The 22144-nt window shown below is 47.8% G+C and overlaps 7 non-coding genes and 1 pseudogene across 7 annotated transcripts; all 8 read left to right on the top strand.

The window, feature by feature from the left end:
• The first annotated feature begins 6483 nt into the window (after positions 1-6483).
• On the top strand, positions 6484-6674 carry LOC130321800 (U2 spliceosomal RNA). Its single transcript, XR_008867460.1, has one exon. It is a non-coding gene; the product is annotated as a U2 spliceosomal RNA (small nuclear RNA).
• A 2089-nt stretch (positions 6675-8763) lies between these two features.
• LOC130321799 (U2 spliceosomal RNA) lies at positions 8764-8954 on the top strand. The gene has a single exon (XR_008867459.1). It is a non-coding gene; the product is annotated as a U2 spliceosomal RNA (small nuclear RNA).
• Positions 8955-11031: 2077 nt separating this feature from the next.
• Positions 11032-11191, top strand: LOC130321804 (U2 spliceosomal RNA; annotated as a pseudogene).
• A 687-nt stretch (positions 11192-11878) lies between these two features.
• Positions 11879-12062, top strand: LOC130321802 (U2 spliceosomal RNA). The gene has a single exon (XR_008867462.1). It is a non-coding gene; the product is annotated as a U2 spliceosomal RNA (small nuclear RNA).
• Positions 12063-14156: 2094 nt separating this feature from the next.
• Positions 14157-14347, top strand: LOC130321797 (U2 spliceosomal RNA). Its single transcript, XR_008867458.1, has one exon. It is a non-coding gene; the product is annotated as a U2 spliceosomal RNA (small nuclear RNA).
• A 2076-nt stretch (positions 14348-16423) lies between these two features.
• LOC130321796 (U2 spliceosomal RNA) lies at positions 16424-16614 on the top strand. Its single transcript, XR_008867457.1, has one exon. It is a non-coding gene; the product is annotated as a U2 spliceosomal RNA (small nuclear RNA).
• A 2075-nt stretch (positions 16615-18689) lies between these two features.
• Positions 18690-18880, top strand: LOC130321795 (U2 spliceosomal RNA). Its single transcript, XR_008867456.1, has one exon. It is a non-coding gene; the product is annotated as a U2 spliceosomal RNA (small nuclear RNA).
• A 2088-nt stretch (positions 18881-20968) lies between these two features.
• On the top strand, positions 20969-21159 carry LOC130321794 (U2 spliceosomal RNA). Its single transcript, XR_008867455.1, has one exon. It is a non-coding gene; the product is annotated as a U2 spliceosomal RNA (small nuclear RNA).
• Positions 21160-22144: the final 985 nt, after the last annotated feature.

Genomic DNA, 22144 nt, shown 5'->3' with positions numbered 1-22144 from the left:
CTTGCCTGTGTTTCCAGACCTTCTGCCGTTGCCCCTGACTACGATCCTTGCTGCCTGCCCCGACCTTCTGCTACGTCCGACCTTGCTTTTGCCTACTCCCTTGTACCGCGCCTATCTTCAGCAGCCAGAGAGGTGAGCCGTTGCTAGTGGATACGACCTGGTCACTACCGCCGCAGCAAGACCATCCCGCTTTGCGGCGGGCTCTGGTGAAAACCAGTAGTGGCTTAGAACCGGTCCACTAGCACGGTCCACGCCAATCCCTCTCTGGCACAGAGGATCCACTACCTGCCAGCCGGCATCGTGACAGTAGATCCGGCCATGGATCCCGCTGAAGTTCCTCTGCCAGTTGTCGCTGACCTCACCACGGTGGTCGCCCAGCAGTCACAACAGATAGCGCAACAAGGCCAACAGCTGTCTCAACTGACCGTTATGCTACAACAGTTACTACCACAGCTTCAGCAGTCATCTCCTCCGCCAGCTCCTGCACCCCCTCCGCAGCGAGTGGCCGCTCCTGGGATACGCTTATCCTTGCCGGATAAATTTGATGGGGACTCTAAGTTTTGCCGTGGCTTTCTTTCCCAATGTTCCCTGCATCTGGAGATGATGTCGGACCTGTTTCCCACTGAAAGGTCTAAGGTGGCTTTCGTAGTCAGCCTTCTGTCCGGAAAAGCCCTGTCATGGGCCACACCGCTCTGGGACCGCAATGACCCCGTCACTGCCTCTGTACACTCCTTCTTCTCGGAAATCCGAAGTGTCTTTGAGGAACCTGCCCGAGCCTCTTCTGCTGAGACTGCCCTGTTGAACCTGGTCCAGGGTAATTCTTCCGTTGGCGAGTATGCCGTACAATTCCGTACTCTTGCTTCAGAATTGTCCTGGAATAATGAGGCCCTCTGCGCGACCTTCAAAAAAGGCCTATCCAGCAACATTAAAGATGTTCTGGCCGCACGAGAAATTCCTGCTAATCTACATGAACTTATTCACCTAGCCACTCGCATTGACATGCGTTTTTCCGAAAGGCGTCAGGAACTCCGCCAAGATATGGACTCTGTTCGCACGAGGCGTTTCTTCTCCTCGGCTCCTCTCTCCTCTGGTCCCCTGCAATCTGTTCCTGTGCCTCCCGCCGTGGAGGCTATGCAGGTCGACCGGTCTCGCCTGACACCTCAAGAGAGGACACGACGCCGTATGGAGAACCTCTGCCTGTACTGTGCTAGTACCGAACACTTCCTGAGAGATTGTCCTATCCGTCCTCCTCGCCTGGAAAGACGTACGCTGACTCCGCACAATGGTGAGACAGTCCTTGATGTCTACTCTGCTTCTCCACGTCTTACTGTGCCTGTGCGGATGTCTGCCTCTGCCTTCTCCTTCTCTACAGTGGCCTTCTTGGACTCAGGATCTGCAGGAAATTTTATTTTGGCCTCTCTCGTCAACAGGTTCAACATCCCGGTGACCAGTCTCGCCAGACCCCTCTACATCAATTGTGTAAATAATGAAAGATTGGACTGTACCATACGTTTCCGCACGGAGCCCCTTCTTATGAGCATCGGATCTCATCATGAGAGGATTGAACTTTTGGTCCTCCCCAATTGCACCTCGGAAATTCTCCTTGGACTTCCCTGGCTTCAACTTCATTCCCCTACCCTGGATTGGTCCACTGGGGAGATCAAGAGTTGGGGGTCCTCTTGTTCCAAGAACTGTCTAAAACCGGTTCCCAGTAACCCTTGCCGTAACTCTGTGGTTCCTCCAGTAACCGGTCTCCCTAAGGCCTATATGGACTTCGCGGATGTTTTCTGCAAAAAACAAGCTGAGACTCTACCTCCTCACAGGCCTTATGATTGCCCTATCGACCTCCTCCCGGGCACTACTCCACCCCGGGGCAGAATTTATCCTCTCTCTGCCCCAGAGACTCTTGCCATGTCCGAATACGTCCAGGAGAATCTAAAAAAGGGCTTTATCCGTAAATCCTCCTCTCCTGCCGGAGCCGGATTTTTCTTTGTGTCCAAAAAAGATGGCTCCCTACGTCCTTGCATTGACTACCGCGGTCTTAATAAAATCACGGTTAAGAACCGCTACCCCTTACCCCTCATCTCTGAACTCTTTGATCGCCTCCAAGGTGCCCACATCTTCACTAAATTGGACTTAAGAGGCGCCTATAACCTCATCCGCATCAGAGAGGGGGACGAGTGGAAAACGGCATTTAACACCAGAGATGGACACTTTGAGTATCTGGTCATGCCCTTTGGACTGTGCAACGCCCCTGCCGTCTTCCAAGACTTTGTCAATGAAATTTTTCGTGATTTGTTATACTCCTGTGTTGTTGTATATCTGGACGATATCCTAATTTTTTCTGCCAATTTAGAAGAACACCGCCAGCATGTCCGTATGGTTCTTCAGAGACTTCGTGACAACCAACTCTATGCCAAAATTGAGAAATGTCTGTTTGAATGCCAATCTCTTCCTTTTCTAGGATATTTGGTCTCTGGCCAGGGACTACAGATGGATCCAGACAAACTCTCTGCCGTCTTAGATTGGCCACGCCCCTCCGGACTCCGTGCTATCCAACGCTTTTTGGGGTTCGCCAATTATTACAGGCAATTTATTCCACATTTTTCTACCATTGTGGCTCCTATCGTGGCTTTAACCAAAAAAAATGCTGATCCCAAGTCCTGGCCTCCTCAAGCAGAAGACGCCTTTAAACGACTCAAGTCTGCCTTTTCTTCGGCTCCCGTCCTCTCCAGACCTGACCCTTCCAAACCCTTCCTATTGGAGGTTGATGCCTCCTCAGTGGGAGCTGGAGCTGTTCTTCTACAAAAAAATTCTTCCGGGCATGCTGTCACTTGTGGTTTTTTCTCTAGGACCTTCTCTCCAGCGGAGAGGAACTACTCCATCGGGGATCGAGAGCTTCTAGCCATCAAATTAGCACTTGAGGAATGGAGGCATCTGCTGGAGGGATCAAGTTCTCCTGTTATTATCTACACCGACCACAAGAACCTCTCCTACCTCCAGTCTGCCCAACGGCTGAATCCTCGCCAGGCCCGGTGGTCTCTGTTCTTTGCCCGATTTAATTTTGAGATTCACTTTCGTCCTGCCGATAAGAACATTAGGGCCGATGCTCTCTCTCGTTCCTCGGATGCCTCAGAAGTTGAACTCTCTCCGCAACACATCATTCCACCTGACTGCCTGATCTCCACTTCTCCTGCCTCCATCAGGCAGACTCCTCCAGGAAAGACCTTTGTTTCTCCTCGCCAACGCCTCGGAATCCTCAAATGGGGTCACTCCTCCCATCTCGCAGGTCATGCGGGTATCAAGAAATCTGTGCAACTCATCTCCCGCTTCTATTGGTGGCCGACTCTGGAGACGGATGTTGTGGACTTTGTGCGAGCCTGCACTATCTGTGCCCGGGATAAGACTCCTCGCCAGAAGCCCGCTGGTTTTCTTCATCCTCTGCCTGTCCCCGAACAGCCTTGGTCTCTGATTGGTATGGATTTTATTACTGATTTACCCCCTTCCCGTGGCAACACTGTTATTTGGGTGGTCGTTGATCGATTCTCCAAAATGGCACATTTCATCCCTCTTCCTGGTCTTCCTTCTGCGCCTCAGTTGGCTAAACAATTTTTTGTACACATTTTTCGTCTTCACGGGTTGCCTACGCAGATTGTCTCGGATAGAGGCGTCCAATTCGTGTCTAAATTCTGGAGGGCTCTCTGTAAACAACTCAAGATTAAATTAAATTTTTCTTCTGCATATCATCCCCAGTCCAATGGACAAGTAGAAAGGATTAACCAGATCTTGGGTGATTATTTGCGACATTTTGTTTCCTCCCGCCAGGATGACTGGGCAGATCTCCTCCCATGGGCCGAATTCTCGTATAACTTCAGGGTCTCTGAGTCTTCCTCCAAATCCCCATTTTTCGTGGTGTACGGCCGTCACCCTCTTCCCCCCCTCCCTACTCCCTTGCCCTCTGGTCTGCCCGCTGTGGATGAAATTTCTCGTGACCTTTCCATCATATGGAGAGAGACCCAAAATTCTCTCTTACAGGCTTCATCACGCATGAAGAAGTTCGCGGATAAGAAAAGAAGAGCTCCCCCCGTTTTTTCCCCTGGAGACAAGGTATGGCTCTCCGCTAAATATGTCCGCTTCCGTGTCCCTAGCTACAAGTTGGGACCACGCTATCTTGGTCCTTTCAAAATTTTGTGTCAAATTAATCCTGTCTCTTATAAACTTCTTCTTCCTCCCTCTCTTCGTATCCCTAATGCCTTTCACGTCTCTCTTCTCAAACCACTCATCCTCAACCGTTTTTCTCCCAAATCTGTTCCTCCCACTCCTGTTTCTGGCTCCTCGGACATCTTCTCGGTCAAAGAAATTTTAGCTGCCAAAAAGGTCAGAGGGAAAATTTTTTTTTTAGTGGACTGGGAGGGTTGTGGTCCTGAAGAGAGATCCTGGGAACCTGAGGACAACATCCTAGACAAAAGTCTGCTCCTCAGGTTCTCAGGCTCCAAGAAGAGGGGGAGACCCAAGGGGGGGGGTACTGTTACGCCGAGCGCTCCGGGTCCCCGCTCCTCCCCGGAGCGCTCGCTTCACTCTCCCCGCGGCAGCGCTCCGGTCACGTCCTCTGACCCGGGGCGCTGCGATTCCGCTGCCAGCCGGGATGCGATTCGCGATGCGGGTAGCGCCCGCTCGCGATGCGCACCCCGGCTCCCCTACCTGACTCGCTCTCCGTCTGTTCTGTCCCGGCGCGCGCGGCCCCGCTCCCTAGGGCGCGCGCGCGCCGGGTCTCTGCGATTTAAAGGGCCACTGCGCCGCTGATTGGCGCAGTGGTCCCAATTAGTGTGTTCACCTGTGCACTTCCCTATATCACCTCACTTCCCTTGCACTCCCTTGCCGGATCTTGTTGCCTTAGTGCCAGTGAAAGCGTTCCTTGTGTGTTCCTTGCCTGTGTTTCCAGACCTTCTGCCGTTGCCCCTGACTACGATCCTTGCTGCCTGCCCCGACCTTCTGCTACGTCCGACCTTGCTTTTGCCTACTCCCTTGTACCGCGCCTATCTTCAGCAGCCAGAGAGGTGAGCCGTTGCTAGTGGATACGACCTGGTCACTACCGCCGCAGCAAGACCATCCCGCTTTGCGGCGGGCTCTGGTGAAAACCAGTAGTGGCTTAGAACCGGTCCACTAGCACGGTCCACGCCAATCCCTCTCTGGCACAGAGGATCCACTACCTGCCAGCCGGCATCGTGACAATAATGTTGTAAAAATGCTCTAGAAGCTAAAGTCGCAGAAATGTCACACATATTTGGCCTGCAACTTTCTGTGCGACAAATTCAGACAGGAAAAATCAGTATAAATCCTTAGAAAATTATCCCCCAGTGTCTCCATCTGCTGGCGGTATTGAATAAGCATTGCTGCACTGATGGGGTATGCATTAGACGAAAAAAAAGAAGAAAAAGAAGAATAATACGCCCAGAAAAGAGGCGAAAAGGAGAAAAACGTAAAAAAACGTGAAAAAAAAGTAAGAGGAAGAGAAGGGAAAAAAAGGTGGAAATGGGTTTAAAAGTGATTTCGGCGGAGAAATATATATATATATATATATATATATATATATATATATATATATATATATGCGCACACACACACATAGATATAAACGTATTCTCCGTTGAGATATTGCAGCCGCTGCTGTGTCCAGGCCCAGGAGCCTTAGCACTGTGCTGTGATGTCACTCAATACCACTGACATCACTAGGTGTAAACAACATCTCTCCTTTGCTGTGTATGTGACTATGGAGCTGTTTGGTGATGTCATCTATTACGGCCTTCATAGAAGCAACAGGAGATTGTTGCATCCATCTTGAACCCTCAGAACTACAGTGCTATGATGTCACTCACTTCCACAGGCCTTGCAGAGTGTAAACAACAACAACCCAGCTTTGTTGTGTATGTAACCATAGGGATTTGTGATGTCACCTAGAACCTTCACAGCAGCGACAGCTTTATGAGGAGCATCAGCACTGCTCTGCCTGAGCAGAACCATCACCGCCATAGGTTGTCAAATAACCCGGATTTAACCCACACAGGTAAGTCCAATGGGGTGCAGGCATGTCCTCTATGCTTACAGCTTCCCGTGGGTGTTGGTTTGATACCGTTTGGGGACAGCCAAGGAGGCATCTGCAGGCAACAAAGGTAGGTGTGTGCTTGTGTGTGTGTTTCCTATGCAGATCCTAAGCCCAGTGTCACATGCAAGTAGGAGGAGTAAGAAGGGTTCCTGGCAAATCCGGGTTATGGATTGCATTTAAAAAGGCCCCGTGGGAGTGCAATGGGCCCCTGTCTTGCTGCTTAGCAATAATGGTATGGGTTTAGGTTCTGCTGTGTGTACTGGTGGTTGACTGCCCCCCAGCCCAGAGTGTGCATGGAAAATTGTCTGGCAGCCTCCCTGACAGCAAGCAGTGATAGTGCCCATGAAGGGGACCTTGTTGGGCCCGCCCCTTTCACGGTTATCGCTTCTCGGCCTTTTGGCTAAGATCAAGTGTAGTATCTGTTCTTATCAGTTTAATATCTGATACGTCCCCTATCTGGGGACCATATATTAAATGGATTTTTGAGAACGGGGGCCGATTTCGAAGCTTGCTTCCGTCGCCCTATGCATTGACCCGATATGGCAGTATCTTCGGGTACAGTGCACCACCCCCTTACAGGGTTAAAAAGAAAGATTCCTACTTTCATTGCTACCTGCTTGCTGGCTAGCCAGCTAGCCAGCCCTGTGGGCCTTGCTGCTGCTGCAGCCAAAAAACAAAAGGTGGTGCTGCTGCTGCTTCTGCTGCTTCTGCTTCTGCTTGTGTCTGGCCCCTGTTGGAGCGTCCAGGCACAGGACTTCTGCTGCTGCTGACTAAATGGCCTCCTTAATTGGATCATTTGAGTAGCCAGCACACCTGTGCAGGTAGGGCATGACATGATAGGCAGCTGCCTTGATAGCGGGTGGGTGCTGAATGTTCCTAATTGACAAAATAAGATTAATGCTTATGAAGAAATATAAAATCTCATCCCTTCCCCAATATCGCGCCACACCCCTACCCCTTAATTCCCTGGTTGAACTTGATGGACATATGTCTTTTTTCGACCGTACTAACTATGTAACTATGTAACATAACATGGGGGGGGGGGGTCTCCTGGCTGTTCACACAGGTGTGTCATTGCTGTACATTGACCATGCATTGCTTCTGTGGTATTGCAAAGGCAAAGACAAATGCTTCCAGCCATCCATTGCACTAATGGATTGGTCATCAGCTGGCTGTCTATGTCCCGCATCAATATAGACCAAAGTACAGAGGGTTAGGCTATGCTATTGTGCACCTACCTGATGCATCAGAAGGTGCGAGGCCCTTGCTAAATTCTGTGCACAGACTTTGAGATCTATGCTTTAGACTGTATCTAAACCTGCTCCAACATGGACTGACATTCTGGCCTACTTTCAGCCGATGCGACTTGTCTGTCGCTGAACAGTCGCTTTTTATGTATTCAGCACCTATGTATAATGTTGTAAAAATGCTCTAGAAGCTAAAGTCGCAGAAATGTCACACATATTTGGCCTGCAACTTTCTGTGCGACAAATTCAGACAGGAAAAATCAGTATAAATCCTTAGAAAATTATCCCCCAGTGTCTCCATCTGCTGGCGGTATTGAATAAGCATTGCTGCACTGATGGGGTATGCATTAGACGAAAAAAAAGAAGAAAAAGAAGAATAATACGCCCAGAAAAGAGGCGAAAAGGAGAAAAACGTAAAAAAACGTGAAAAAAAAGTAAGAGGAAGAGAAGGGAAAAAAAGGTGGAAATGGGTTTAAAAGTGATTTCGGCGGAGAAATATATATATATATATATATATATATATATATATATATATATATATGCGCACACACACACATAGATATAAACGTATTCTCCGTTGAGATATTGCAGCCGCTGCTGTGTCCAGGCCCAGGAGCCTTAGCACTGTGCTGTGATGTCACTCAATACCACTGACATCACTAGGTGTAAACAACATCTCTCCTTTGCTGTGTATGTGACTATGGAGCTGTTTGGTGATGTCGTCTATTACGGCCTTCATAGAAGCAACAGGAGATTGTTGCATCCATCTTGAACCCTCAGAACTACAGTGCTATGATGTCACTCACTTCCACAGGCCTTGCAGAGTGTAAACAACAACAACCCAGCTTTGTTGTGTATGTAACCATAGGGATTTGTGATGTCACCTAGAACCTTCACAGCAGCGACAGCTTTATGAGGAGCATCAGCACTGCTCTGCCTGAGCAGAACCATCACCGCCATAGGTTGTCAAATAACCCGGATTTAACCCACACAGGTAAGTCCAATGGGGTGCAGGCATGTCCTCTATGCTTACAGCTTCCCGTGGGTGTTGGTTTGATACCGTTTGGGGACAGCCAAGGAGGCATCTGCAGGCAACAAAGGTAGGTGTGTGCTTGTGTGTGTGTTTCCTATGCAGATCCTAAGCCCAGTGTCACATGCAAGTAGGAGGAGTAAGAAGGGTTCCTGGCAAATCCGGGTTATGGATTGCATTTAAAAAGGCCCCGTGGGAGTGCAATGGGCCCCTGTCTTGCTGCTTAGCAATAATGGTATGGGTTTAGGTTCTGCTGTGTGTACTGGTGGTTGACTGCCCCCCAGCCCAGAGTGTGCATGGAAAATTGTCTGGCAGCCTCCCTGACAGCAAGCAGTGATAGTGCCCATGAAGGGGACCTTGTTGGGCCCGCCCCTTTCACGGTTATCGCTTCTCGGCCTTTTGGCTAAGATCAAGTGTAGTATCTGTTCTTATCAGTTTAATATCTGATACGTCCCCTATCTGGGGACCATATATTAAATGGATTTTTGAGAACGGGGGCCGATTTCGAAGCTTGCTTCCGTCGCCCTATGCATTGACCCGATATGGCAGTATCTTCGGGTACAGTGCACCACCCCCTTACAGGGTTAAAAAGAAAGATTCCTACTTTCATTGCTACCTGCTTGCTGGCTAGCCAGCTAGCCAGCCCTGTGGGCCTTGCTGCTGCTGCAGCCAAAAAACAAAAGGTGGTGCTGCTGCTGCTTCTGCTGCTTCTGCTTCTGCTTGTGTCTGGCCCCTGTTGGAGCGTCCAGGCACAGGACTTCTGCTGCTGCTGACTAAATGGCCTCCTTAATTGGATCATTTGAGTAGCCAGCACACCTGTGCAGGTAGGGCATGACATGATAGGCAGCTGCCTTGATAGCGGGTGGGTGCTGAATGTTCCTAATTGACAAAATAAGATTAATGCTTATGAAGAAATATAAAATCTCATCCCTTCCCCAATATCGCGCCACACCCCTACCCCTTAATTCCCTGGTTGAACTTGATGGACATATGTCTTTTTTCGACCGTACTAACTATGTAACATAACATGGGGGGGGGGTCTCCTGGCTGTTCACACAGGTGTGTCATTGCTGTACATTGACCATGCATTGCTTCTGTGGTATTGCAAAGGCAAAGACAAATGCTTCCAGCCATCCATTGCACTAATGGATTGGTCATCAGCTGGCTGTCTATGTCCCGCATCAATATAGACCAAAGTACAGAGGGTTAGGCTATGCTATTGTGCACCTACCTGATGCATCAGAAGGTGCGAGGCCCTTGCTAAATTCTGTGCACAGACTTTGAGATCTATGCTTTAGACTGTATCTAAACCTGCTCCAACATGGACTGACATTCTGGCCTACTTTCAGCCGATGCGACTTGTCTGTCGCTGAACAGTCGCTTTTTATGTATTCAGCACCTATGTATAATGTTGTAAAAATGCTCTAGAAGCTAAAGTCGCAGAAATGTCACACATATTTGGCCTGCAACTTTCTGTGCGACAAATTCAGACAGGAAAAATCAGTATAAATCCTTAGAAAATTATCCCCCAGTGTCTCCATCTGCTGGCGGTATTGAATAAGCATTGCTGCACTGATGGGGTATGCATTAGACGAAAAAAAAGAAGAAAAAGAAGAATAATACGCCCAGAAAAGAGGCGAAAAGGAGAAAAACGTAAAAAAACGTGAAAAAAAAGTAAGAGGAAGAGAAGGGAAAAAAAGGTGGAAATGGGTTTAAAAGTGATTTCGGCGGAGAAATATATATATATATATATATATATATATATATATATATATATATGCGCACACACACACATAGATATAAACGTATTCTCCGTTGAGATATTGCAGCCGCTGCTGTGTCCAGGCCCAGGAGCCTTAGCACTGTGCTGTGATGTCACTCAATACCACTGACATCACTAGGTGTAAACAACATCTCTCCTTTGCTGTGTATGTGACTATGGAGCTGTTTGGTGATGTCGTCTATTACGGCCTTCATAGAAGCAACAGGAGATTGTTGTATCCATCTTGAACCCTCAGAACTACAGTGCTATGATGTCACTCACTTCCACAGGCCTTGCAGAGTGTAAACAACAACAACCCAGCTTTGTTGTGTATGTAACCATAGGGATTTGTGATGTCACCTAGAACCTTCACAGCAGCGACAGCTTTATGAGGAGCATCAGCACTGCTCTGCCTGAGCAGAACCATCACCGCCATAGGTTGTCAAATAACCCGGATTTAACCCACACAGGTAAGTCCAATGGGGTGCAGGCATGTCCTCTATGCTTACAGCTTCCCGTGGGTGTTGGTTTGATACCGTTTGGGGACAGCCAAGGAGGCATCTGCAGGCAACAAAGGTAGGTGTGTGCTTGTGTGTGTGTTTCCTATGCAGATCCTAAGCCCAGTGTCACATGCAAGTAGGAGGAGTAAGAAGGGTTCCTGGCAAATCCGGGTTATGGATTGCATTTAAAAAGGCCCCGTGGGAGTGCAATGGGCCCCTGTCTTGCTGCTTAGCAATAATGGTATGGGTTTAGGTTCTGCTGTGTGTACTGGTGGTTGACTGCCCCCCAGCCCAGAGTGTGCATGGAAAATTGTCTGGCAGCCTCCCTGACAGCAAGCAGTGATAGTGCCCATGAAGGGGACCTTGTTGGGCCCGCCCCTTTCACGGTTATCGCTTCTCGGCCTTTTGGCTAAGATCAAGTGTAGTATCTGTTCTTATCAGTTTTCATGCTGGTGGGGATGGGTGCTGCATGGAGGATGCAGGTGTACCAGGGCTTTCCGGGGCTGGTTCTGAGGAATCAGCTCGACGGCTGCCCCGATGTGACCTGTTCCCTCCGGGTCTCGCCATGAGGCTGAGAGGGTCTAGAGCCGAGGTACTTTTGTGCCTCGGGGAGTGGTGACCCCGAGGTGCCGAAACTCACTGGGAGAATAGACTCACTGAGTTGAAGCACGGGCACCATAATCTCTTCACCTTGTGGCACTCACCTCTTGATTCCCGGCCTTCTGGCTAGGATCAGAGAAATTTTTATAGATCCGGCCGGATGTCCGGGCAGTATATCTGCACACATTCACTTATTTATTTCTTTTTTGTCTCACTGTGTCACTTTTTGCGTGTTGTGTGTTCACAGGATTGGTCAGGATGCGGTAGCCCTTCTGGGTGTCCCTCCTGGCGGTCTAGGGGAGGTGTGTGTGGCCATTAGGTTCCGCACCTCCCTGCAAACACCCCGGGTACTCCTGCTTTGGCAGGGTACCTACCGTAATCGGCTCTGCGGGCAGATACCTTGGCTAACGCCAAGGGGGATGCCGGGAGCATTTGTGGTCCCCTAGTAGCTTCGGCGAAAAGGGACATCGAACCTGGAACCTCGCAGGTACCTTTTGGTCCGGAGGCGAAGGGTAAGGTTTGTTGGGGGGCCTCTCTCCTATCGGAGAAGGGCTTGCGATAGACCGCATCCTTTGTGCACGTTTTTTTTAGTGTAACACGTTTGCACTTTTTCTTGCACTTTGGGTGAATCGAAAGCACGTTCCTCGGCTTTAGATAAAAGAAAGAATCTGTTCTTATCAGTTTAATATCTGATACGTCCCCTATCTGGGGACCATATATTAAATGGATTTTTGAGAACGGGGGCCGATTTCGAAGCTTGCTTCCGTCGCCCTATGCATTGACCCGATATGGCAGTATCTTCGGGTACAGTGCACCACCCCCTTACAGGGTTAAAAAGAAAGATTCCTACTTTCATTGCTACCTGCTTGCTGGCTAGCCAGCTAGCCAGCCCTGTGGGCCTTGCTGCTGCTGCAGCCAAAAAACAAAAGGTGGTGCTGCTGCTGCTTCTGCTGCTTCTGCTTCTGCTTGTGTCTGGCCCCTGTTGGAGCGTCCAGGCACAGGACTTCTGCTGCTGCTGACTAAATGGCCTCCTTAATTGGATCATTTGAGTAGCCAGCACACCTGTGCAGGTAGGGCATGACATGATAGGCAGCTGCCTTGATAGCGGGTGGGTGCTGAATGTTCCTAATTGACAAAATAAGATTAATGCTTATGAAGAAATATAAAATCTCATCCCTTCCCCAATATCGCGCCACACCCCTACCCCTTAATTCCCTGGTTGAACTTGATGGACATATGTCTTTTTTCGACCGTACTAACTATGTAACTATGTAACATAACATGGGGGGGGGGGGTCTCCTGGCTGTTCACACAGGTGTGTCATTGCTGTACATTGACCATGCATTGCTTCTGTGGTATTGCAAAGGCAAAGACAAATGCTTCCAGCCATCCATTGCACTAATGGATTGGTCATCAGCTGGCTGTCTATGTCCCGCATCAATATAGACCAAAGTACAGAGGGTTAGGCTATGCTATTGTGCACCTACCTGATGCATCAGAAGGTGCGAGGCCCTTGCTAAATTCTGTGCACAGACTTTGAGATCTATGCTTTAGACTGTATCTAAACCTGCTCCAACATGGACTGACATTCTGGCCTACTTTCAGCCGATGCGACTTGTCTGTCGCTGAACAGTCGCTTTTTATGTATTCAGCACCTATGTATAATGTTGTAAAAATGCTCTAGAAGCTAAAGTCGCAGAAATGTCACACATATTTGGCCTGCAACTTTCTGTGCGACAAATTCAGACAGGAAAAATCAGTATAAATCCTTAGAAAATTATCCCCCAGTGTCTCCATCTGCTGGCGGTATTGAATAAGCATTGCTGCACTGATGGGGTATGCATTAGACGAAAAAAAAGAAGAAAAAGAAGAATAATACGCCCAGAAAAGAGGCGAAAAGGAGAAAAACGTAAAAAAACGTGAAAAAAAAGTAAGAGGAAGAGAAGGGAAAAAAAGGTGGAAATGGGTTTAAAAGTGATTTCGGCGGAGAATATATATATATATATATATATATATATATATATATATATATATATATATATGCGCACACACACACATAGATATAAACGTATTCTCCGTTGAGATATTGCAGCCGCTGCTGTGTCCAGGCCCAGGAGCCTTAGCACTGTGCTGTGATGTCACTCAATACCACTGACATCACTAGGTGTAAACAACATCTCTCCTTTGCTGTGTATGTGACTATGGAGCTGTTTGGTGATGTCGTCTATTACGGCCTTCATAGAAGCAACAGGAGATTGTTGCATCCATCTTGAACCCTCAGAACTACAGTGCTATGATGTCACTCACTTCCACAGGCCTTGCAGAGTGTAAACAACAACAACCCAGCTTTGTTGTGTATGTAACCATAGGGATTTGTGATGTCACCTAGAACCTTCACAGCAGCGACAGCTTTATGAGGAGCATCAGCACTGCTCTGCCTGAGCAGAACCATCACCGCCATAGGTTGTCAAATAACCCGGATTTAACCCACACAGGTAAGTCCAATGGGGTGCAGGCATGTCCTCTATGCTTACAGCTTCCCGTGGGTGTTGGTTTGATACCGTTTGGGGACAGCCAAGGAGGCATCTGCAGGCAACAAAGGTAGGTGTGTGCTTGTGTGTGTGTTTCCTATGCAGATCCTAAGCCCAGTGTCACATGCAAGTAGGAGGAGTAAGAAGGGTTCCTGGCAAATCCGGGTTATGGATTGCATTTAAAAAGGCCCCGTGGGAGTGCAATGGGCCCCTGTCTTGCTGCTTAGCAATAATGGTATGGGTTTAGGTTCTGCTGTGTGTACTGGTGGTTGACTGCCCCCCAGCCCAGAGTGTGCATGGAAAATTGTCTGGCAGCCTCCCTGACAGCAAGCAGTGATAGTGCCCATGAAGGGGACCTTGTTGGGCCCGCCCCTTTCACGGTTATCGCTTCTCGGCCTTTTGGCTAAGATCAAGTGTAGTATCTGTTCTTATCAGTTTAATATCTGATACGTCCCCTATCTGGGGACCATATATTAAATGGATTTTTGAGAACGGGGGCCGATTTCGAAGCTTGCTTCCGTCGCCCTATGCATTGACCCGATATGGCAGTATCTTCGGGTACAGTGCACCACCCCCTTACAGGGTTAAAAAGAAAGATTCCTACTTTCATTGCTACCTGCTTGCTGGCTAGCCAGCTAGCCAGCCCTGTGGGCCTTGCTGCTGCTGCAGCCAAAAAACAAAAGGTGGTGCTGCTGCTGCTTCTGCTGCTTCTGCTTCTGCTTGTGTCTGGCCCCTGTTGGAGCGTCCAGGCACAGGACTTCTGCTGCTGCTGACTAAATGGCCTCCTTAATTGGATCATTTGAGTAGCCAGCACACCTGTGCAGGTAGGGCATGACATGATAGGCAGCTGCCTTGATAGCGGGTGGGTGCTGAATGTTCCTAATTGACAAAATAAGATTAATGCTTATGAAGAAATATAAAATCTCATCCCTTCCCCAATATCGCGCCACACCCCTACCCCTTAATTCCCTGGTTGAACTTGATGGACATATGTCTTTTTTCGACCGTACTAACTATGTAACTATGTAACATAACATGGGGGGGGGGGTCTCCTGGCTGTTCACACAGGTGTGTCATTGCTGTACATTGACCATGCATTGCTTCTGTGGTATTGCAAAGGCAAAGACAAATGCTTCCAGCCATCCATTGCACTAATGGATTGGTCATCAGCTGGCTGTCTATGTCCCGCATCAATATAGACCAAAGTACAGAGGGTTAGGCTATGCTATTGTGCACCTACCTGATGCATCAGATGGTGCGAGGCCCTTGCTAAATTCTGTGCACAGACTTTGAGATCTATGCTTTAGACTGTATCTAAACCTGCTCCAACATGGACTGACATTCTGGCCTACTTTCAGCCGATGCGACTTGTCTGTCGCTGAACAGTCGCTTTTTATGTATTCAGCACCTATGTATAATGTTGTAAAAATGCTCTAGAAGCTAAAGTCGCAGAAATGTCACACATATTTGGCCTGCAACTTTCTGTGCGACAAATTCAGACAGGAAAAATCAGTATAAATCCTTAGAAAATTATCCCCCAGTGTCTCCATCTGCTGGCGGTATTGAATAAGCATTGCTGCACTGATGGGGTATGCATTAGACGAAAAAAAAGAAGAAAAAGAAGAATAATACGCCCAGAAAAGAGGCGAAAAGGAGAAAAACGTAAAAAAACGTGAAAAAAAAGTAAGAGGAAGAGAAGGGAAAAAAAGGTGGAAATGGGTTTAAAAGTGATTTCGGCGGAGAAATATATATATATATATATATATATATATATATATGCGCACACACACACATAGATATAAACGTATTCTCCGTTGAGATATTGCAGCCGCTGCTGTGTCCAGGCCCAGGAGCCTTAGCACTGTGCTGTGATGTCACTCAATACCACTGACATCACTAGGTGTAAACAACATCTCTCCTTTGCTGTGTATGTGACTATGGAGCTGTTTGGTGATGTCGTCTATTACGGCCTTCATAGAAGCAACAGGAGATTGTTGCATCCATCTTGAACCCTCAGAACTACAGTGCTATGATGTCACTCACTTCCACAGGCCTTGCAGAGTGTAAACAACAACAACCCAGCTTTGTTGTGTATGTAACCATAGGGATTTGTGATGTCACCTAGAACCTTCACAGCAGCGACAGCTTTATGAGGAGCATCAGCACTGCTCTGCCTGAGCAGAACCATCACCGCCATAGGTTGTCAAATAACCCGGATTTAACCCACACAGGTAAGTCCAATGGGGTGCAGGCATGTCCTCTATGCTTACAGCTTCCCGTGGGTGTTGGTTTGATACCGTTTGGGGACAGCCAAGGAGGCATCTGCAGGCAACAAAGGTAGGTGTGTGCTTGTGTGTGTGTTTCCTATGCAGATCCTAAGCCCAGTGTCACATGCAAGTAGGAGGAGTAAGAAGGGTTCCTGGCAAATCCGGGTTATGGATTGCATTTAAAAAGGCCCCGTGGGAGTGCAATGGGCCCCTGTCTTGCTGCTTAGCAATAATGGTATGGGTTTAGGTTCTGCTGTGTGTACTGGTGGTTGACTGCCCCCCAGCCCAGAGTGTGCATGGAAAATTGTCTGGCAGCCTCCCTGACAGCAAGCAGTGATAGTGCCCATGAAGGGGACCTTGTTGGGCCCGCCCCTTTCACGGTTATCGCTTCTCGGCCTTTTGGCTAAGATCAAGTGTAGTATCTGTTCTTATCAGTTTAATATCTGATACGTCCCCTATCTGGGGACCATATATTAAATGGATTTTTGAGAACGGGGGCCGATTTCGAAGCTTGCTTCCGTCGCCCTATGCATTGACCCGATATGGCAGTATCTTCGGGTACAGTGCACCACCCCCTTACAGGGTTAAAAAGAAAGATTCCTACTTTCATTGCTACCTGCTTGCTGGCTAGCCAGCTAGCCAGCCCTGTGGGCCTTGCTGCTGCTGCAGCCAAAAAACAAAAGGTGGTGCTGCTGCTGCTTCTGCTGCTTCTGCTTCTGCTTGTGTCTGGCCCCTGTTGGAGCGTCCAGGCACAGGACTTCTGCTGCTGCTGACTAAATGGCCTCCTTAATTGGATCATTTGAGTAGCCAGCACACCTGTGCAGGTAGGGCATGACATGATAGGCAGCTGCCTTGATAGCGGGTGGGTGCTGAATGTTCCTAATTGACAAAATAAGATTAATGCTTATGAAGAAATATAAAATCTCATCCCTTCCCCAATATCGCGCCACACCCCTACCCCTTAATTCCCTGGTTGAACTTGATGGACATATGTCTTTTTTCGACCGTACTAACTATGTAACATAACATGGGGGGGGGGTCTCCTGGCTGTTCACACAGGTGTGTCATTGCTGTACATTGACCATGCATTGCTTCTGTGGTATTGCAAAGGCAAAGACAAATGCTTCCAGCCATCCATTGCACTAATGGATTGGTCATCAGCTGGCTGTCTATGTCCCGCATCAATATAGACCAAAGTACAGAGGGTTAGGCTATGCTATTGTGCACCTACCTGATGCATCAGAAGGTGCGAGGCCCTTGCTAAATTCTGTGCACAGACTTTGAGATCTATGCTTTAGACTGTATCTAAACCTGCTCCAACATGGACTGACATTCTGGCCTACTTTCAGCCGATGCGACTTGTCTGTCGCTGAACAGTCGCTTTTTATGTATTCAGCACCTATGTATAATGTTGTAAAAATGCTCTAGAAGCTAAAGTCGCAGAAATGTCACACATATTTGGCCTGCAACTTTCTGTGCGACAAATTCAGACAGGAAAAATCAGTATAAATCCTTAGAAAATTATCCCCCAGTGTCTCCATCTGCTGGCGGTATTGAATAAGCATTGCTGCACTGATGGGGTATGCATTAGACGAAAAAAAAGAAGAAAAAGAAGAATAATACGCCCAGAAAAGAGGCGAAAAGGAGAAAAACGTAAAAAAACGTGAAAAAAAAGTAAGAGGAAGAGAAGGGAAAAAAAGGTGGAAATGGGTTTAAAAGTGATTTCGGCGGAGAAATATATATATATATATATATATATATATATATATATATATATGCGCACACACACACATAGATATAAACGTATTCTCCGTTGAGATATTGCAGCCGCTGCTGTGTCCAGGCCCAGGAGCCTTAGCACTGTGCTGTGATGTCACTCAATACCACTGACATCACTAGGTGTAAACAACATCTCTCCTTTGCTGTGTATGTGACTATGGAGCTGTTTGGTGATGTCGTCTATTACGGCCTTCATAGAAGCAACAGGAGATTGTTGCATCCATCTTGAACCCTCAGAACTACAGTGCTATGATGTCACTCACTTCCACAGGCCTTGCAGAGTGTAAACAACAACAACCCAGCTTTGTTGTGTATGTAACCATAGGGATTTGTGATGTCACCTAGAACCTTCACAGCAGCGACAGCTTTATGAGGAGCATCAGCACTGCTCTGCCTGAGCAGAACCATCACCGCCATAGGTTGTCAAATAACCCGGATTTAACCCACACAGGTAAGTCCAATGGGGTGCAGGCATGTCCTCTATGCTTACAGCTTCCCGTGGGTGTTGGTTTGATACCGTTTGGGGACAGCCAAGGAGGCATCTGCAGGCAACAAAGGTAGGTGTGTGCTTGTGTGTGTGTTTCCTATGCAGATCCTAAGCCCAGTGTCACATGCAAGTAGGAGGAGTAAGAAGGGTTCCTGGCAAATCCGGGTTATGGATTGCATTTAAAAAGGCCCCGTGGGAGTGCAATGGGCCCCTGTCTTGCTGCTTAGCAATAATGGTATGGGTTTAGGTTCTGCTGTGTGTACTGGTGGTTGACTGCCCCCCAGCCCAGAGTGTGCATGGAAAATTGTCTGGCAGCCTCCCTGACAGCAAGCAGTGATAGTGCCCATGAAGGGGACCTTGTTGGGCCCGCCCCTTTCACGGTTATCGCTTCTCGGCCTTTTGGCTAAGATCAAGTGTAGTATCTGTTCTTATCAGTTTAATATCTGATACGTCCCCTATCTGGGGACCATATATTAAATGGATTTTTGAGAACGGGGGCCGATTTCGAAGCTTGCTTCCGTCGCCCTATGCATTGACCCGATATGGCAGTATCTTCGGGTACAGTGCACCACCCCCTTACAGGGTTAAAAAGAAAGATTCCTACTTTCATTGCTACCTGCTTGCTGGCTAGCCAGCTAGCCAGCCCTGTGGGCCTTGCTGCTGCTGCAGCCAAAAAACAAAAGGTGGTGCTGCTGCTGCTTCTGCTGCTTCTGCTTCTGCTTGTGTCTGGCCCCTGTTGGAGCGTCCAGGCACAGGACTTCTGCTGCTGCTGACTAAATGGCCTCCTTAATTGGATCATTTGAGTAGCCAGCACACCTGTGCAGGTAGGGCATGACATGATAGGCAGCTGCCTTGATAGCGGGTGGGTGCTGAATGTTCCTAATTGACAAAATAAGATTAATGCTTATGAAGAAATATAAAATCTCATCCCTTCCCCAATATCGCGCCACACCCCTACCCCTTAATTCCCTGGTTGAACTTGATGGACATATGTCTTTTTTCGACCGTACTAACTATGTAACTATGTAACATAACATGGGGGGGGGGGGGTCTCCTGGCTGTTCACACAGGTGTGTCATTGCTGTACATTGACCATGCATTGCTTCTGTGGTATTGCAAAGGCAAAGACAAATGCTTCCAGCCATCCATTGCACTAATGGATTGGTCATCAGCTGGCTGTCTATGTCCCGCATCAATATAGACCAAAGTACAGAGGGTTAGGCTATGCTATTGTGCACCTACCTGATGCATCAGAAGGTGCGAGGCCCTTGCTAAATTCTGTGCACAGACTTTGAGATCTATGCTTTAGACTGTATCTAAACCTGCTCCAACATGGACTGACATTCTGGCCTACTTTCAGCCGATGCGACTTGTCTGTCGCTGAACAGTCGCTTTTTATGTATTCAGCACCTATGTATAATGTTGTAAAAATGCTCTAGAAGCTAAAGTCGCAGAAATGTCACACATATTTGGCCTGCAACTTTCTGTGCGACAAATTCAGACAGGAAAAATCAGTATAAATCCTTAGAAAATTATCCCCCAGTGTCTCCATCTGCTGGCGGTATTGAATAAGCATTGCTGCACTGATGGGGTATGCATTAGACGAAAAAAAAGAAGAAAAAGAAGAATAATACGCCCAGAAAAGAGGCGAAAAGGAGAAAAACGTAAAAAAACGTAAAAAAAAAGTAAGAGGAAGAGAAGGGAAAAAAAGGTGGAAATGGGTTTAAAAGTGATTTCGGCGGAGAAATATATATATATATATATATATATATATATATATATATATATATGCGCACACACACACATAGATATAAACGTATTCTCCGTTGAGATATTGCAGCCGCTGCTGTGTCCAGGCCCAGGAGCCTTAGCACTGTGCTGTGATGTCACTCAATACCACTGACATCACTAGGTGTAAACAACATCTCTCCTTTGCTGTGTATGTGACTATGGAGCTGTTTGGTGATGTCGTCTATTACGGCCTTCATAGAAGCAACAGGAGATTGTTGCATCCATCTTGAACCCTCAGAACTACAGTGCTATGATGTCACTCACTTCCACAGGCCTTGCAGAGTGTAAACAACAACAACCCAGCTTTGTTGTGTATGTAACCATAGGGATTTGTGATGTCACCTAGAACCTTCACAGCAGCGACAGCTTTATGAGGAGCATCAGCACTGCTCTGCCTGAGCAGAACCATCACCGCCATAGGTTGTCAAATAACCCGGATTTAACCCACACAGGTAAGTCCAATGGGGTGCAGGCATGTCCTCTATGCTTACAGCTTCCCGTGGGTGTTGGTTTGATACCGTTTGGGGACAGCCAAGGAGGCATCTGCAGGCAACAAAGGTAGGTGTGTGCTTGTGTGTGTGTTTCCTATGCAGATCCTAAGCCCAGTGTCACATGCAAGTAGGAGGAGTAAGAAGGGTTCCTGGCAAATCCGGGTTATGGATTGCATTTAAAAAGGCCCCGTGGGAGTGCAATGGGCCCCTGTCTTGCTGCTTAGCAATAATGGTATGGGTTTAGGTTCTGCTGTGTGTACTGGTGGTTGACTGCCCCCCAGCCCAGAGTGTGCATGGAAAATTGTCTGGCAGCCTCCCTGACAGCAAGCAGTGATAGTGCCCATGAAGGGGACCTTGTTGGGCCCACCCCTTTCACGGTTATCGCTTCTCGGCCTTTTGGCTAAGATCAAGTGTAGTATCTGTTCTTATCAGTTTAATATCTGATACGTCCCCTATCTGGGGACCATATATTAAATGGATTTTTGAGAACGGGGGCCGATTTCGAAGCTTGCTTCCGTCGCCCTATGCATTGACCCGATATGGCAGTATCTTCGGGTACAGTGCACCACCCCCTTACAGGGTTAAAAAGAAAGATTCCTACTTTCATTGCTACCTGCTTGCTGGCTAGCCAGCTAGCCAGCCCTGTGGGCCTTGCTGCTGCTGCAGCCAAAAAACAAAAGGTGCTGCTTCTGCTGCTTCTGCTTCTGCTTGTGTCTGGCCCCTGTTGGAGCGTCCAGGCACAGGACTTCTGCTGCTGCTGACTAAATGGCCTCCTTAATTGGATCATTTGAGTAGCCAGCACACCTGTGCAGGTAGGGCATGACATGATAGGCAGCTGCCTTGATAGCGGGTGGGTGCTGAATGTTCCTAATTGACAAAATAAGATTAATGCTTATGAAGAAATATAAAATCTCATCCCTTCCCCAATATCGCGCCACACCCCTACCCCTTAATTCCCTGGTTGAACTTGATGGACATATGTCTTTTTTCGACCGTACTAACTATGTAACTATGTAACATAACATGGGGGGGGGGTCTCCTGGCTGTTCACACAGGTGTGTCATTGCTGTACATTGACCATGCATTGCTTCTGTGGTATTGCAAAGGCAAAGACAAATGCTTCCAGCCATCCATTGCACTAATGGATTGGTCATCAGCTGGCTGTCTATGTCCCGCATCAATATAGACCAAAGTACAGAGGGTTAGGCTATGCTATTGTGCACCTACCTGATGCATCAGAAGGTGCGAGGCCCTTGCTAAATTCTGTGCACAGACTTTGAGATCTATGCTTTAGACTGTATCTAAACCTGCTCCAACATGGACTGACATTCTGGCCTACTTTCAGCCGATGCGACTTGTCTGTCGCTGAACAGTCGCTTTTTATGTATTCAGCACCTATGTATAATGTTGTAAAAATGCTCTAGAAACTAAAGTCGCAGAAATGTCACACATATTTGGCCTGCAACTTTCTGTGCGACAAATTCAGACAGGAAAAATCAGTATAAATCCTTAGAAAATTATCCCCCAGTGTCTCCATCTGCTGGCGGTATTGAATA

The sequence above is a fragment of the Hyla sarda genome, unplaced genomic scaffold (genome assembly GCF_029499605.1).
Source record: "Hyla sarda isolate aHylSar1 unplaced genomic scaffold, aHylSar1.hap1 scaffold_2287, whole genome shotgun sequence".
NCBI classification, from domain to species: Eukaryota; Metazoa; Chordata; class Amphibia; order Anura; family Hylidae; genus Hyla; species Hyla sarda.
Note: the sequence above shows the minus strand (reverse complement) of the source record. Positions and strands in the feature narration are given on the sequence as shown.